Consider the following 13,989-nt stretch of genomic DNA (forward strand, 5'->3'; position numbering starts at 1 on the left):
TTATTGAAGTACCTTAATGTTGATGTTTTCATAAAACGAAAGAACACTAAAAATCATAGCTGGAGGAGAACTCTACTTGTCACTAATTTTGCTAAAGAATTTACCTTGCCAATTAGTTCTTTCTCACTACAACTTCCATCCATCTAAAAGCTGGCTTGCTACAACTCATCAGGATTCTTAAGCAATAACAAACACAGGGATTTTGTAAATCAGAACTCATTTTATTCATGCTGTGTGCACTTCTAATTGCATAATATTAAAGCAGGGCTTGTAGGCAGGTGAACAGATAAAGAAGAAACTCAAAGAAACCCCAAACAATTAGGCTTTGTTCAAATCAATCACATAAAATTTATGTCCCAGAGTACACTGGACTCATTTAAAATTTATGTAGGTGATGCTGTCATCTGATATGTCTCACTGAAATGCTTCACCTACATTCTAATCCACAACTGCACCACTCTTAATTCCTGTATTTTCAGCAGTTCTTTGATATGCATAAATATGGCATAGATTAGCTCCTTAAGAGAAAAATTCTCATCCTCCTCTGACAAATATAGTGAATTTCCTTTATTTATCCAAGTCCAGATGTGATTCCTTAGGGCCATGAAGGTAAACTGAACTCTGAATTACTTTTGTATTGTTATTAATTTGTTCAGTGTATTCTTTAAAGTCTGCTATTAGTCAGAAAAATCATGACTGAAATGCCACCTTTGCTAAGCCCAAGGGAGATTGATGAGTAAATCAGAGACAGGAATGTGTCTTCTGATTCCCAGATTCTGCAGACATTGACTTAACTATATCAAATTTGCTCATAAGCAATTTACTGGGAATAACACTCACAAATTCACTTAGGTGAATAAAGGATTCATAAGAATACAGTAATAACCATTTCCCAAACCATTTTCCATTCCCTATCAGGGCTGGATGTTACAATTTGTTTATTTATAATTTAAGTATGGTTTTAATAATGAAGGAAATAAATACATTAATTCAGGGGAAGCTCCCATTCATATTGATAAGGTTTGAGGTTGTCTTCTTGTTCACTGTATTTTGTCCAGGTCCTTCCCAAGAAGCTTTAAAATGCTCATGTGTAGAAAACAGGTAAGCACAACACACTTGCAGAGTCAGCACATCTGAGGGTAGAAGCTCCAAACACCCTACACAAAGCAGGGTGGACTGCAGCTGGTTACTTGGGCTTCGAGGATCTTTAAGGACAGAGGCTCCACAACCTCTAAGCAACTTATTCCACTGTTTGATTACAATCTAGAAACAAAACAGACTATTCTTACCTTTAAGTGCAATTTCCTCTATTTCATTTCTCAGCCATTTCCCCTTGTCTTGTTTTCGTATCCTTTAAAGCACTGGAAAGAGTCTGCCTCTATGTTTTCTTCTCCTACCAAATGTTTATAAAAAACTTGATAAGTTACCCTTGAGCCTTCTTTTCCCCAGGCTAAGCAGTTCCAGCTCTCAGCCTCTCCTTGGATGACAGGTGGTCCAAGCCCTGATTCATACCCATGGTCCTTCACTAGATTTGTTCCAATATGGCTTTTTGTCTCTTAGGCCATGAAACCCAGGACTGTGGTATAGCACTCCAGATGTGTCCTCAGCAGGGGAGAAGGATGACCAGACCAGACCCCTGTTTCAAAATCCAGTTTCTGAAATCAAGATCCACCGTTCTCATGCACTTCACACCAAAATAATTTTTTGTCCATCAAGTTAGAGGGAGAATTTCCTCCCACTAACTCTCCCAGAAAAAGCCTTGCTTATGCCCCAGTCCTCTCCTGTAACAAACCTTTTCCTACCTCTCCTCAACAAGATTCCTTCACATTTCCCTCCTGCCTCTTGTAGAGGGATGCCCATGTGGAAGCCCATTTGCTATATACCACCTTCTCCCCTTCACATACCCCTAAGTCTCTCTCAGAAACTCTCTAAATCTTTCCCACATAAAATAATCAAATAAACAAATAAAGCTCACATTCCCAGAACTTTAGGAACTTCTCACTTCAAAGTCTCCCAATATTCCTCACACCCATCTTTGCTCTGCCCTTCTTCATGTCCTTTCCACAGCTGCCCTTTCCCGTTGCATTCCGTACAAGTTATCTCCTTCTCCTGCCCAGGAGAAGGCCCTCTGGGGCTCCATACTCAGCCTCACCAAGGATTTCCTGTCACATACTTTTAAGTTAAGGTTCTGAATTTCTGCAACACTCCTGGTCTGTGCTTCTCTGTTTGGAGCATTAAAGTCTATTTGAGGTTGCTAAAGCAAATGTTTAGAAGACACCTGAGTCCTTCACCATCACTAGAATTTCCCACCTTTTTCTGTAAAGCAAATTTGTTAGACACTAATCACTCCCTGAAAATTTGCAGTAGAGAAGCTAATATAGACATTAGCCTAGAGACATGATGAGCTGTACAATTTCCTCACACAATGTCAGTTTTAGTGGTAAAAAATCACAGGGACTGGCTTGTGGAGCTTAAGCTATACTGATACAGAGTACAGTTGTTGTCAGGATCTCAAAGTCCAATATAAAGCTTTTGCAGTGGAAAACAACATCATTCCTGTATCACTACAAATTCTTATGTGCAATAAGCTGCACATAGCCCAACTCTGCTTTACCCCTCAACTTTAGTAATGCAAAAATACTAATTATCTTTGCAAACCTCTCAGGGCAATATTTGGTGCAAAGCAACTGGCCTTCTGAGCACACTCTTGTGCAGCATGTGGCCATTCTTTTTTCAGTTAGTTCTACTTGAGTTTAATGTCATGAAAATACCATTTAAAAATCTTTAGTATATCTTCTTGCTTCTCTTTTAGCACTTGAGGACTAGAGGTTACTTCAGAAACAAGCTTTACCACCATTATTCTGTCTATTACAGCTTACAGTCAAAAGTCAAAACTGAAGGCATAAACTAGGTTGCTGCTTTGAACAACTGAGCAATAAACAAGTTTTGCACAGTAGGAAACCATTTGTAAAAAATCATTGAAAATTTTTCAACCTTAAAAAATAAAACACAAACAAACACCACAGCCAAAAATGAAAGGAGTGTACTATGTGTTTGCAGTATGATTTACTGTATGGTTGGCATCACCTGTGAGCCTACACCACAGACTCATCCTTCTTATCCTTCTTACCTTGTAGGATCCAGCATCTGTCAGCTTTAACCTTTTCTTTTTTAATTAAAAACATACTCATCTCCTTCAGTATAGTACAAGTTCTTTCCATATAAATTATCATTACCTTTTACAGAAGCAGAATAAAGTATCTCATCCCTTATTTTATTCTTGAATGGCTCTTTTTCCTTCTGGACCATAGCTACCACAGTTCAGAGAGGCTCCCTGTAGGGAATCTTCACAGCTGAATAGAATAACAGGAAAAAATGCTTGAAAGAGACTGTTGGAGTACACAGTACTATCAAAAATCTATTGCCAAAAATTTTGACAAGTATATAAAAGCAAATATCATATTCAGATATGAATATCAGACTATATTCAGAGTGGTGAGTATGTAACTGTTTGAACTGTTTGAACTCTTCTTTAGTATTATAATTTATCCTTCACTTAGAGTCACTGTAGATTTTCTCATTATTTTTATATAAAAGGACATCCTAAATTATTTTGACTGTTTATTCCTGTACTCACCGGGAAAAAGAAGGAGAATAAAACTGACAGCCCTGCAATTTTATTTGTATGAGAGCAGCAAGAGGAGAGCAGTTCCACAAGGCATAATAAGCCAGGAACCAAAGGTGACCACAACACTGGAAGTGCCCTCACTCATCAGGGCATGTTCCCAGAGGGTTTGAACACAGCAGGCAGGCATGGTGATAATAGCAGAGTCTATTTATAGTCTCAAACAAAGCAAGGTAATGAACCAGTTCCACATTATGACCTGGGAACACATACAGTAGATCAAGCCAAACAGGGCTAGAATTTGTGCTGCAAAATGGGTCCAATAGCCATCCAAAAGAAAGCATTAGGGACAAAGGCACCTAAAATATTGACCCAGAAATGCTCTAAGAAGCAGGACCAGAAACAAGACTAAAACCAGGTATACCTGTTACATAGTACAGAGTAGGAGTGCCAAGCCCCAGTTTAAATGGAGCTCCTGAGATTACAGGCACAAGGCATGGGTGGAGACCCCAGGTGAGGCTGGTCAGGGAGACTATGGACTGGTAGTGCCCTCATGTCCCAGCCATGGCTCAATGCTAGATTATCACTGGTGTTAATATGCAGCATCTTCCCCAACAATTTAAATCATGCAACAAGATACAGCCTCAGAAAATATTTCAAAGCAGTTTGGGTATGTGCTAGTCCCTTGAAGCAGCACTATTACCCCAGTCTGAAGTTGTGAGCATCTGCTTGCAAAGATCAATGTCTGAAGCACACCACATCCTGGAAGCTGAGCTGCCTGCACTGAACTCCATCATCCTGAGAAGACAGAGCTGTTTGAGAAGCCTTGGAGCTCAGCTGCAAGGAGTTTGTGTAGAAGCTCTTCTGAGCTTTGTCTCAAGGCTCCTGCCCTTACCTATGCTGCAGTTGTGCTTGCTCCCTGCCATGCTGAAACACCCATTTTTTTCTCCTTTCTGGAAAAGCTTAAGCTCCTGCTGCTCCAGGGACACATTTCTGCTCATGGGAAAAATTCTCAGTCTACCATGAACATGTCCTGGGAGCAACTCAAGGCCAACTCAATTCTTGGTTGTTGTACTGCTTCCCCAGTAAGTGCCATAGACAGTGTGCCATGGAATCTGAAGAGTTTTTCACTGGAAAATATACAACTCTCACAGATTATGTTAAATTGCAGAGCATGGCCATGCTTCCCATCTTCAGGATTTAAGTAGGCCTTGATCTTATGTGGGGTGAGACCCAAGTGGACACCATATCCCCTTCCCTTTCTGTATTCATGGTTTAAAGAGGCAGAAAGCAGAAGGAAGCTGTATGGTGCACTCCACCATGTCTCTTACCTGTGTGTCAAACAGAACATCACCTCACAAAATATAAATGCCCCACAGCTGATATAGGACCACTGAGACAAGTCACAGTGAACATTCCAAGCTAACATAGTAAAATACTCAAATAAATGTTTAGAGAAAAGACTCCAGACATATTAAAGATATAATATAGACCAGAATCACAGAATCACTTGGGCTAGCATTTAGTCCAGCTTCCCTGCAATGAACAGGGATATCTCCAACTAGATCAGGTTGCTCAGTTTCATCCAATTGGATCTATAATATTCCCGTGAATGGAGCATCTACTATGTCACTGGGCAAACTGTTGCATTTTCGCCACACACATCATAAATGAATTCTTATGTCTACTCTAAATCTACCCTCTGATACTTTCAAACCATTACCCCTTGTTGGGCTACAGGCCCAACTAAGAAGTTTGTCTGCATCTAAGTACTGAAATGTGCCAGTAATGGCTCCCCAGAGCCTTCCCTTCTCTAGGCTGAACAATCCCAATACTCTTATAGGAGAGGAAAAAACAAAAATTCTGATCACTTTTGTTGTGCTCCTCTAGATCTGATCTAACTATTCCAGGTCTTTCCTGTACTGAGAACCCAAGAGCTGGACACAGCACTGCAGGTGGGGTCTCACCAGAGCAGAGCAGAGTGGCAGATCCCCTCCCTTGCCCTGCTGGCCACACTGCTCTGGATGCAGCCCAGGACACGTTCGGCTTTCTGGCTGCAAGTTCACACTGCCAGCTCATGTCCAGCCTCTCATCCACCAGCACCCCTAAGTCTTGTCCCCAGGGCTGCTTTCAACCTCTGCTTCCCCCAGCCTGTGCTGATGCCAGGGGTTGTCTGGACTGTGGTGCAGCACCTTGCACTTGTTCTTGTACCTCAGAAGGCTTACACAAGCCAAATCCTCAAGCTTGTCAAAGTTCCTCTGAATGGTGTCCCACTCCCCACATGTGTCAACCACACCACACAGCTTGGGGTCATTGGCAAGCTTGCCAAGGATTCACTTGATCCCACTTTTTCATTGATGTAGATAATAAACTGTACTGGTCCAAATATGGACCCCTGGGTGACACGACTGATCTCTGGTCTCCATCCAGGCACTGGGCCACTGATCACTTCTCTCTGGGTGCACCCATCCAGCCAATTCCTTACCCACTGAGCAGTCCACCCATCAAATCCATCTCTCCAATTTAGCAAGAAGGATGTTGTGTGAGGCTGTGTCCAAGGCCTTATTTATATGACTCCAGATAGATGACACCCTTAACTCTTCCTTATCTACTGATGTAGCCACTCCATACCTGCTGGCTGAGATAGAAAGTTGTGTGGGGAGCTTTCCCATGCTGCACTGGGTAGTACTAACTGGGAAAGGGAATTCAGCTCCCTTGCTCCTGTGGAGCATCTGCCTGAGAAGGTTAAACATGAGGCCAGTGGCTGCACCATACTCAGAACAAATAAAGTCAAGCAGTTTCTACTCTAAATGGCAGTCTGATATCATACAAAAAGACACTGAGCATTGCTCATGTGTTTTGTAATGATTCTCTTAGAAAATTAATGTGTTTGTGACTTTCTATACTTGTTTTATTTGAAACACCAATGACTTTGCTATCAAGTATCAGCCTTTGTAAAACTTCATCAATTTATTCTTTGGATTAAGTACAGCCATATTAATTAGATTGCATAACAAATGCTTGTGGAATCTGAATACTCTGAAGGACTTGAAAGGAATAGCAATTTGGTTTGGAGAGGCTATTAAAATCAAGTCACTTGGGAGTGAACTGGAGATTTTAAAGTCTCCACCATGACTTCTGGAACATATTAGTGCTTTCATAAAAAATGGCCCACTTTACCTTCCCCTCATTCCTTCACTTTTTATCAAAATGTGCTCACTTTCAAGCAGCTGAAGCCATTATCTCACACCAGCATCACAAGTGGAAATTCTCTGATCATGTTATAGCCTCAGATTTAATGCCTCATTCTTGCATGTAGCTGTGCAATTAAATTAGGCAGAACACTTGAACAAACTGCTTCACCTGCCTTATGCTCATTCTCCCTCCATTCAGCAGCAGCAGTTATTTCCTGCTGGTAGCTTTCAGACATGGAAAACTTGCTAGTACACAGCGATAAGGTACTTCCAAAAAGGAGCCTCTGTCTTCAGCGTTTGGCACAGGCAACAGTCAGCTAGACTAATCACAGCACAGCAAGAAATTATCCCAGCTAAAGCACTTCATTCTACCTTGATACAATGTAAAGACCATGGACATGTCATTGAGGGACTAGCTTTCACTGAGGGGAAGATAAGCCAGGTGCAGACCTGTTCTGCAGACTCATTTGAGCTTGATTTTTAGCTCTTCCTATTGAAAATGTTGTTTGGCTCAGCCTTTACTCGGCAGTCAAGAATTTGCACCAAATTAGACACAGAGGCATTTAGGTGTTTTTTGTCTCTGCTGCTCAGACTTCCCACTGAATGGATTCCCTTGCTCTGCAATTTGAGTGGCAAATGGAGATATTTGGCTTTACAAGCCATCAGTCTAGGTTGAGCTAATGGGAATAGGAGAAAGGCAGTGGCTATGCTCTCCTTCCATTCCAAGACTTGCAAGGGAAGAAGCAGAATTTTCAGGTTTCATTGATTACATACATCTACAAAGCTTATTTTTTGGCAGAAAACGGCTGTGATTCAGATATACAACATTAGCAACTTGTTTGCCTGGAGCACCAAATCTTCCCTCACCAACCAATACCAGAATATTTTTTTTCCAAACAGTATTTTGGCATACTGCCTTTGTTGCAAGCAAATATAGCTTATTGGGAACAGAGACCCCTTATAAATATAGTTTTCATCTCACGTCATCTTATCTAAGAAATTAGATGGCTGTCTCAGCCTAAAGTAGACATTACTATTAGCAGTTAATGTGTCAACAAACATTGCCCCACCACTGCCCATTGCCCTGTATGACAATGTCAAAGAAAGTGAAAGGAATGTCATTCATTCATTGAGGGTCTGAGATGGAGGATTTAAAAAATGCATCAGAATAAGTTGAGATTTTAGCACAGATAATTAGTTTCAGTAGGTACACAAAGGTAGACTTCTGGCTGAGACAGGTATAGGAAGAAGCCCTTTCATAGCCACATTGTTCTGCTTATTGCTCAAGAAAACAGCTGGAAGTTAGGAGGGAGTTGTCAGATTTTACACAAGCTCAAACTGGGTGCCAGAACCCACGAGTTTTTGTTCATCTTCCCTGTGTATTCAAATACAAAGTGCAAACTAGGGAGCAAGAAGGAATTCATATTCTCTTGACATCTGGTTACATTTCTTTGTAAATACTTAGTAAAGGAAAACCCTAATTAGGGTCTGCCCAAAAGACCACAAGGGACAATTTCAGGTAAAGGTGATTGGTTAACCTTGGTTGAATGACAGGTGTCCACCAAGCCACTCTCTCACACCCCCTCCATATCATGACCAGGAGAAAACAAGATGAAAAATTTTATGAGTTAAGAACAGGGAGGTCACTCAACAATTTACCATCACAGTCAAAACAGACTTGGCTTGGGAAGATTAATTTACTACATTGACAATTAAAAATAGAGTAGAAATGTGAAAATAATATCACCTCACACTCCCCCCCGCCAAAAAAAAAAAAAAAAAAAAAAAAAACTAGAACAAAATAAAACCTATTTTCCTTCCACTCCCAGGCTCAACTTCGCTCCTAACTTTTCAACCACTCGCCCTGTCCCGAGAGACACCAGGGGATGGAGAACGGGGGTTACAGTCAGTTGATAACACTTCATTTCTGTTGCCCTTTCCTCCTCAGACTGTTCCCTACTCCAGTATGGGCTCCCTCCCACAGGATACAGTCCTTCTCTCAATGCTCTAGTGTGGGTCTTTCTCATGACCTGCAGTTCTTCAGAAACTGCTTCATCATGGGTCCTTTCCATGGGGTACAGTACTTGAGGAACAGAGTGTTCCAGTGTGGGCCCCCAATGGGTCACAGATCCTGTGTGTGTTCATCTACATGGGTTTCACCTCCTGCCAGGAGAGTGTGGGCTCTGCATGGGCTGCAGCTTTCTTCAGAACACATCCATTTACTCTGTGGGCTGTAGGGACACAACCTGCTTTACTATGGTCTTGCCACAGGCAGTAGAGAAACTTCTGCTCTGGTGGATGGAGCACCTCCTCCCTCTTACCTGATCTTGGTGCTGCAGGACTGTTCCTCTTCCATTTAACTCACTCCTCTCTCATAGCTGCTGCACTATGTTTTTTACCCTTTCTTGAACATGTATCACACTAGTGCCACCAGTAATGGGCTCACCTTTGGGCATCAGTGGGTCTATTTAAGAGCTGGCTGGAACTGTCTCTGTTCAATACAGGGGGAACTCCTCGTCCCTTCTCAAAGAATTCAACCCTGTAACCACCCTGATACTGAAATCTTCCCTCATAAAACCAATATGGTCAGGCAGAGAAGGTAGGAAGATACAGCGAGAATAAGATGCATAATATCATATAGATATGGCTTGTTTCCAGCAGAGAAACACATGCAAATTAAGTAGAGTTTTTCTTTAGATTATTGCATATCAGTGGCAAAGTCAAAGAGAAAAGGATGTTCTCATACACCCATGCAGATCGATACCACTTGCAGCAGCAAGAAATATTCATATGAATTGACAGTGCCAAAGAAGGAAAAGTATTTATGAGTTTACAGGTAGGGAAATGATTTTGTATGATGGCGACAGCTAAAAAGAAAACCACATTAGCACATTGGTAGGGCACTGCAAATCAAAGGTTCCAAGCAGAAACTGTCTAGGCAATCTAATCACTGTCTAAGCAAACCATTAAGAAAGCTTTTGATTGCTTGTGAGAATGCCTCAGTAAAACAAATATGAATTATTCAGTCACGTCCTTATATTTTAATGTTGTGAAAGTAAATGCAAAAAAAATAAAGAAGCCATAAAATGCTTGTTACTTAGCTTCAAGTAATTTTCAATACACTAGAAATGTAAATTGTTTTTGTTAAAAAAAAACAAACCACCAGCTAACAAACAAAAGAGAATTAAGTAAAAAACTCAATAGTATAGAACAGGAATGTCATTTGAAAACAAAGTGATGCAGCTACTGCAATCAGCCTGTAGCATCAAATTTACCCAGAGATCTACAATACATTCATGGCTGGTCAGACCACCACATTTCTAACTGCCTTCAAGTCTTGTCTAGTACATCTGTTTACTGCAAATCTTCAAAGTGTTATTCCCATAAAGGTGTTGACTTAGAAAGTAATAAAATCAAGAATTATGTAGAGGCCTCATCAGAACTGCATTTTCTGGGAAGGACACAATTAATGGATATCTTTTCATAGCAACATACATACTTGATAGAAACAAAATAAATTCAAATATCAGGAGTAATAGGTCCCACAATCTTCTATGTGCCTAAAAAGGCTTAGCATAATTTCCACTGAGAACAGTGGAAAGATTCAAGGGAAATTATTGGCAGTAGCAACAATATTCTGTATGAATTCTCATTCCTTTATATTTAAATACAGCAGGAACAAACACTTTGTCAGGATTTGAGTAGGAGAGTTAACAATGCAGGAGTTTGGGGTCCAATTTTGTCCCAAAGGGAGTGAGTTTAAAATGCTTGTATGTTTTTGACAACCATTTCCTAGCCAAATATGTATATTTTTTCCAGTGGGCTATTACTTATTTAATAAAATTAATAAATATAATATGGTCCAAAGACAAATAAACCCCAAACTCTCAAAGGTACTCTGTGGCATTTGTGACCCTGTAACTACAGCTCAGCACCTCTTGGAGCAGGTCTGGAGTGTGTTTTCACCTGCCAAGTCACTCCCACATTTTCTTTGGCTACATCAGCAGAACAGGTCACAGTATCCACAGCTACACAAGTGTGACCAGAGGTGTCCTGGCCAGCTCCTTCCCTTCACACTACTTGGGCAGGAAGAGCTGTCCCACACATGCATTTCATCCCACACATATTCTCAGGTCATGCCAGTATAAGCACCTTTGCATCTCTGCTGGTGTGACAGATTTTCTGTCTGCCTATGCTGTTGTTACATTTCCCAGTTAACACAACCAGGACAGGAAAACAGCAGAAGCCTGTGCATTGCTAATCACCACACTGGAGCTGACTGCATTTCCAGGACAGCTGGCAATCCTTTCAAACAAGCATGCACATCAGAAAACAATCCTATTAGGCACTTGAAGATTCTTCAAGAAGAACAACAACATAGTATATGGAAGATTTAGTGTAACCATGCAACGGTTTTGGTCTAACAATGCTAGCAAGAAATCCTAGAGCTAGACAGTTAATGAAGTAGTCTCTTCCTTCAATAAAAGCTCAGATATTATGAGCTACCAGATATTCATTTAGTACTCTTAAAAGTTGCATAAAGAATATCTTGGGAAGTGGGAAGCTTTAGTTATTTTTTTGTTGCTGTACCACTCAAAGTTCAAATGAGCAATAAAGATGGTAAGAGTGAAGCATCTTATCAAAATATGGATTCCTAAAATCTTTGTACTAAAAGTGAGATATACAGAGAAGAACTCTTTGTTTAAGGGAGAGGGAGTATCAGTCAGAATGCCTTGTCTACATCTCTCAGGACTAAAAGACATCACTTTGTAGCTCGTAACATTTTTTCACCATGGAAGCAGTGTTCAAAATGATACAAGGAAGATATTCTCTGAAGACCTTCCTTATCTATAGATCCTCTGGGTTTGACCTATCTGTGCAAAGGTGTTGAGCTGGTTGTTCTTTGGCCAAGCGAGCAGTGAAAAATGGAAAAAGAAGGAGAAAACCACAAAAACAGACTGAAAACCAGGCTACAGAAACAGACTGAATCAGCACTGAAAGATGAGATTGTGCACAACACAGGCTGCAGGAGAGTTTTGGAATCGTAAGCAAATACATAATCTCTTTGTTTTCCCCTTTCTTCAAAGAATCAAAACCTCACACACTCTTCAAAAATGGGGAGAAGGGTACACAGCCTGAGTGCAAATAGTATGGAATTGGTGCACTCAAAAAACATAACTCTCATTTTCTCAGTGACTTCCTGGTGCCTGGCAAAACATATTGTCTTGTGCAAAAGCTTCTAACCTATATTTGTCTGTAACACAGGAAGAAAAGATTCTGCAGATAAGGCAAAGAAGAGGAAGGCAAAAATACTTATCAGTGTGGGTGAGCTTTAAACATGCAGTAAACTAGCAAAAGATAAGCACTATACCAATGCTCATGCTCACACATTCCAGCTGCACAGGGAAAGGAAACATAAACAAAAGAGAAAACTAGCAAAATATTACCCAAAACCTTACAGGGAAGAAGCCATGTGCAAAACATATGCATTTTACCAGGAATCATTGCCAAAATGCATTTGTACTTAATCTAGTGGGTGAAGGGTGCCAAGTAACCCTACTGCCTTCTGTCAGCAGAACATAGGAGATGTTGAGAGGGCACTGGGGGACACAAAGGAAGAAAAATGCCACAAGCTCCTTCTGCTTCATCTAGAATAATGTTGAAAGCTATAAAATGTGTAGTACAACTACTGCAAAACATAAATCTAAGGATGTGGCTGTTTATACAGTTCTTAGAGCAGTGATAGTAGGCAAAAGAATGTCAAGAAAGAACACATTTTTCTTTTTCCCTTTTCCTTCTATTTTTCTGTTAATTTCACAACATTGCTCTGTTTCCTTTATCTGTTCTGCAAGACACAGTTTTCTTCCTAGAACTACTTTCTTTTTATATTTCCTTCTTCTTTTTATTCTTTCTTGTGCTCCTCCTGCTTTTGTATTTGTCTAGTTTTTCTGTGGTTTCTTTTCATTGTATTTCTCTTCCTGGATTTCTCCCCTCCCCTCTCCCTGCAATGGAGGCAGCAGGTGGGAAGCTGTGCCAGCATTAGCCTCCACAGTGAGCACCCATTAGGAATGTAATTGATTTGCTTCACACCTTTGCAATCAATTCCCCACGCAGCAGAAACCAAGTACCAAGTCCCCGGGTAGAGCTACGCAGACTCACGTACCTGTTAAGGAAAACAGATGCCTCAGCACCAAATTTCCAGTAAAATCCCTTGAACTGAATGATGTTTTGTGAAAGCACAGGAAAAGCCTCTGGACAGGATCAGGATCAGGAAACCTCCAGGAAACACAGGCTGCAGTGGGAGCCAAAAGAGTTGTAAGGCAAGGCAGAGTGGGGGATGCTTTCAATGTCTATGAATGAGGAACAAATGCAGAGGGAAGAAACCTATACATAAAATCTCTCGGTGATTATGATGATTTCCTTTAATGTGGTTGGACTATGGAGAATTTGGTAGGCCGTGGTTTTATCATGCACTGGCCATAGGCACAACACAGACCCATAGTCATGTATACAGCCCAGCTCGTTAGTACACTGTCAGGCAAAGTTTTGGCTTTGGCCACGTATCAGCCACTCTGACCTCTCAGGAGGTCCAGATTGCTCCAGGACACAGCACAGACAAAGACACTGTGTTCAGCAGGAGAAAGAAAATTCAGCTGGTATGGGCATGACCTATGGCATATCACTTGCCTTAGAGCCAAAGAACTGCCATTGATCTTTTTATTTACTAGTACAAATCCCAGAATTACAGAATAGTTGAGGTTGGAAGGGATCTGTGGAGGTCATTTGATCCAATCTCCCTGCTCAAGCAAGGTTACGTAGAGCCAGTTGCCCAGGTCCATGTCCAGAGGACTTTTGATTATGTTCAAGACTGAACACTCCACAAGATCTCCAGGCAACCTGTCTCCTCAGCAGCAAAAAGTGTGTTTCAGTTTGTGTCCACTGGCACTGGTCCTGCCACTGGACACCACTGAAAAGAATCTGTCTCCATTCTCTGTATGCCCTCCTTTCAGTACTCATAGATTATTAAAATCCCCTCAAGCCATGTCTTCAGCCTGAACAATCCCAGGTCTCTCAGACTTTCTTCTTAGGAGAGATCCTCTGGTCCCCTAATCCTCTTAACTGTCCTTCAGTGGAGTATCTCCAGTACATCTGGAGATATCCAGAATCCAT

At 41.1% G+C, this 13,989-nt stretch overlaps 1 long non-coding RNA gene across 1 annotated transcript; it reads right to left on the reverse strand.

Annotated features, from left to right (window-relative positions):
- Positions 1-552: 552 nt before the first annotated feature.
- LOC146768215 (uncharacterized) lies at positions 553-10,855 on the reverse strand. Its single transcript, XR_014952178.1, has 3 exons — positions 3,638-10,855; positions 3,237-3,353; positions 553-1,263 (listed from the first exon to the last, which is right to left on the reverse strand). It is a non-coding gene; the product is annotated as an uncharacterized LOC146768215 (long non-coding RNA).
- Positions 10,856-13,989: the final 3,134 nt, after the last annotated feature.

This window comes from Lonchura striata, chromosome 2 (assembly GCF_050655825.1).
Source record: "Lonchura striata isolate lonStrDom1 chromosome 2, ASM5065582v1, whole genome shotgun sequence".
Lineage (NCBI taxonomy): Eukaryota > Metazoa > Chordata > Aves > Passeriformes > Estrildidae > Lonchura > Lonchura striata.